This window comes from Vicugna pacos, chromosome 6 (assembly GCF_048564905.1).
Source record: "Vicugna pacos chromosome 6, VicPac4, whole genome shotgun sequence".
NCBI classification, from domain to species: Eukaryota; Metazoa; Chordata; class Mammalia; order Artiodactyla; family Camelidae; genus Vicugna; species Vicugna pacos.
The window spans coordinates 86,248,605-86,252,959 of NC_132992.1; the positions used below are offsets into that span (position 1 = coordinate 86,248,605).

Consider the following 4,355-nt stretch of genomic DNA (forward strand, 5'->3'; position numbering starts at 1 on the left):
CTGTCCAGTCTGACACTGGAAATGTCTGCGTGGACGGACGGCACTGGCCTGGTGTTACTGAGACACTGGGGTAAGAATCATCCCAGCAACCCCCGCAGGCTCAGAAGGATTCACCTCTGGGAGTCTGCTGACGTTAACTGATTCAGGGACAAGTTGAAAGTTCAGAGCAGCTGGCTTTCAGGGCAACTGGTTTGTGGCGACTAGTGGCAAGTCAGCAAATGAACTTTCAAAGAGAAGTTTCAGAAAGGATGCTGCTGTTCCTTCAACGGACACTGAAGGTCTGCCGTATTCCAGGTGCCGCTGGGAGAGGGGATAGGAGGTTCGGAGGGAAGGAGGGTGGGGGATTGAATAGCACTTGGCCACTGACTTCATAAGGGAAGCCAAATATGTTAAAGAAGGTTAGATGGGGTCAGGTCTTAACAGCAGTTTAAAGAAAGTGGGATCTGAGAAGCATCATTTCTAGTTTCCAATTTCTAAGGTCTTTGGAGCAAAGAGGGTGCTTTGGAACCCGGGTAGGGCTTGAGTCGCATTTCAGAAAGGAGAGGTTGGGGGAGGGCTAGAGAAAGTGAGGGAAACACCGGGGAGGGCTTCCAGCTTGGCTGGAGCACAAAGAACCTGATGGGCAAGTCTGAGAAGGTGTGCTGGGGAGCCATCGGGGGTCCCCAAGGCCAGGCTCGGAAGTTTGGACTTTGGTCTAGGGGCCACACACAGGGGAGGCTTAGTCCATTCTGGCTGCTGTAACAAAATACCATACACCGGGTGGCTTAGCAACAGCTCTTTATTTCTCATCGTTCTGGAGGCTGAAGTCCAAGACCAAGGCACCAGCAGGTGTCTGGTGAGAGCCCGCCTCCTGGCTCACACGGTGGAAGGGCTGAGGAAGCCCTCTAGGGTCTCTTTTATAGGGACGCTAATCCCATTCGTGAGGGCTCTGCCCTCATGACCTAATCACCTCTAAGAGGCTCCCCCACCTCTTAACAGCGTCACACTGCGGGTTAGGATTTCAACATGTGAATCTGGGGGGGACAGAACATTCAGTTCAGACCACAGTCATTCTTTATTTGCATTCTCTCCCCACAATATCCGTTTTACAAAGAGATCTGAAGTATCTCATTAATCTCTTGGAGTGTGGGGGCACACGTTAGGCCAAGGATTCTTAGATCTGAACATTCCTCGGAAAGCTTGTTACAACAGAGTGAGGGCCCACCCTTATCTGATCCAGCGGCCCTCAGGGGGCCAGGCTTTAGAATCTGCATTTCCAACAAGTTCCCAGGTGATGCTGATGCTTCTAGTCCCACGGCCCCACTTTGAGAACTGCTGCTTTGGAGTCATGGCAAATTCCCTAATGCCTGAGCTGGGCTCTGTTCCACCTGGAGCACCGACTCCCCCTGCCTGGACTCCAGGCCCCCATCAGCACTGTGGGCACCTGACATTCTGGGAGGGCTGCCTGCACCCCATCTGACCTGCTGAAGGTGCTGGACATAACACCTCCTTAGGGGCCCAGAGCACCGTTCTCTGGCTTTGTGGCTTTGCCCACTAGGGGTCTGTGAAGAGCTGTTGTCATTCTGTCCCCTGCCATCTGCCTGTTGTGCATTTGTAGGTCTAGTTCAGATGTTTGATCCCCCTCCTTGGGGAGGAGGAATATCAGAACAGATGCCTGGTGTGGCAGTGACCTGGCCATTAATCTAAGTTTGCAGTGAGCTTCCTAGTCTTTTAGGAGCTCCCAGTCTCCCTTGGGTGGGGCTTGGGTCATAAAATTGGCAAATGGGCACTGCGCTCAGGGGCGCCGCCCTCTCCAGCCGCTGGCATGTGCTGAACACTGGGGGTCATCCTTGCTGGGCTTTTTTGTCACACAGCTCTCTCAGCCCTGCCCCTGCGCCTTTAAAGCACTCCCATCCTGGGTTCCATATGAGCTGGAGAAAGGCCTTTGAGTGTATGCGGAGGGGAAAAGCTGGAAATACCATTTCATCTGACTGCTCATCCAGACCCTGAGACCCCAAGACACCAGGAGGCCTAGGGCTTGGACACTTTCTGAGACTGAGAGCTCATTACCTGACATCTAATTCCAGCTTTAATTTTCTTCAAGTGTGAGAAAAGCCTTCCTACACACCATTTGGGAAGAGCTGGGTTATTAGCTAATGGCTGGTGCTGAGAAAATTGCCTATCTGGCAGGAAGATCAAATTATGTCCTTTTCCCACACCGTATTCTGTGGTATATTCCAATTCCTTTGAGTGGTGGTTTCCCAACTTCAATGTTTATTAAAATCGCCTGTGACACTTGCTAAACAGGGCTTATTCTCAAAAATTCTGATTCTGGCATGAGCCCCCCAACCCCAGTCTGGATTTTTAACAAGCATTCCAGATGGCTCCGATGCAGCTTAGTCTCTGATTGCAGCATGTGAAACACTGGGTTTCCCAGTGTCAAAGAGAAGAAAACCTGCTCCACATTTACTTGGTCTTGAATCAGGAAGAACTTTAGAAGCATGGACGCAATAGTGCCTCTACCTCAGAGCACAGCAAAATATCTACAGACAATAAATGGAGAGAAATGATGAGAAATTTGAAAACGAGTCAATGTTTTTGATATTCGAAAAACTCTTATGAAGTAAAAAAAATTGATATCAATTGTTCATTTCAGCAAATCACAAAATAAAAATGGCCTATAAACATGAAAACTATTTTGCCTCACTAAAAATTTACATCATGTAATTTCTGCCCATCAGAAAATTTTTAGCAAAGACACTAATGCGTGTAAGACAGGCCCTTCAACACTGAAACGTTTGCATAAACTCTCTGGAAAGCAATTTGATAAGAAGGAGGTCTCAAGAGGCTCAAATTTTTTTATGTCTTTTGGCTCAGTGATTCTTAGATCAAGAAATTTATGTTAATAAAACCAGAGCTATTTGGTTCAAAATGACAGAAAGCCCAACTTGGCTTAAACTCAACTTGGCTTAAGTCCAAAAGAATGAATTAGCATATAAAACAGAAAGACCAGGGATTCCAGAGCTTCAGGAACAGCTTGATCCCGAGTTCAATGTCAACAGAATCCAGAAATGTGTGGGTGTTTTTCTGTGCTCCTACATCTTGGCTTCAGTGTAAATAGGATGGCTGCCTACAAGCACAGTCCTGCATCCTTTAAAGTGGAGGTTAGAGGAAAAGGGAGAATGTCTCTTCCCAGTAAACCCTGGCAAGTCCCAGAGTTTACTCTGATTGGATCACCTTGGGTCAGGTGCCTCTCTCTAAACAAATTCCTGATTGGCCAGGCCTAAGCTCCCTGATCTTCCTGAACAAATCTCTGCAACCGTGGGAGATTCCCTACTCTGATTCCCAGGCTTGGGTCAAATTTTAGTTTAGAGTTTTAGTGAGATGTCTTCCATGGCTAGAGACCAACCACATGAATTGAAAGAAGGAGACAGGTGGTTCCCCCAAAGGGAAATCAGGCTACTGTCATCACAGGGAGGTGGGACCTGGCACTGGGCAAGCATGGGCCAGAAACGCCCATTACAATGCAGAAAATGTGTCTGTACAAAGATGCCCACCAATTGTCACTTACAGTTACCCAGTTGTAAACAACCTCAGTATCTCAGATGAGGAGTTCAATAAATGATGCAAAACTTCATGATTTTATGATTCTGCAGCTATTAAATTACGTTTTCAAAAATATTTGACGTAAGGAAAACTGTCTATAGGGTATAAAGTTAAGTGGAAAAAGCAAGGATTTTTTTTAAAAAGTTGAATGTAAATCCAATTTAGTAAAAATTATATATGTAAAAAAAAGGGAATATATGTAAGGGACCAAAGCAGTGCTTCTAAAGTGGGAGGACGCTGACCCTGGGATCAGGGCGGCAGATTGAATTTGTGGTCCCAAGTCTCCACCCGCTTGTGGTGGCATCTATAGAAGTTCAAGCTCTTGCCAGGGGCTCCTGGTGGGCAAAGTATTCATCTCCACCTCTTAACTTTGGGTTGGCTATGTGACTTGCTTTGGCCAATGGGATGTTAGTGGATTATGACACAAGCAAAGGCTTACAATTTATTGTGCAGTGGGATTTATGTGCCCCTGGGAGTCCCTTGGTTGCAGGGGGATGAGAGCCACTTGGAGCAGACACAGACCTTACCTGCAGCTTGGATCCACCAACATCATTCAATCCTCAGCCAACCCACAGACCCCTGAGTGCACAATAAATGCTTATAATTGTAAATCAGTGAAGTTGGAGGTTGTTTGTTATGCAGTATTACAGCAATAGCTGTCAGATACACCCACGCATTTCTGCAGATTCCATAGTCTCTCCAACCCAAGAATCACCATCGTGTGTGGAGCTGATCCACCTGCTGGGCATGAATTGTGTTCCTGAAGAATG

At 47.1% G+C, this 4,355-nt stretch overlaps 1 long non-coding RNA gene across 2 annotated transcripts; it reads right to left on the reverse strand.

Moving 5' to 3' along the window:
- Nucleotides 1-2,233: 2,233 nt before the first annotated feature.
- On the reverse strand, nucleotides 2,234-3,907 carry LOC140697182 (uncharacterized). 2 transcript variants are annotated; one of them, XR_012074030.1, is made up of 2 exons: nucleotides 3,828-3,907; nucleotides 2,234-2,522 (listed from the first exon to the last, which is right to left on the reverse strand). It is a non-coding gene; the product is annotated as an uncharacterized lncRNA (long non-coding RNA). The 2 variants fall into 2 exon arrangements; XR_012074031.1 differs by lacking the exon at nucleotides 3,828-3,907 and adding an exon at nucleotides 3,551-3,660.
- Nucleotides 3,908-4,355: the final 448 nt, after the last annotated feature.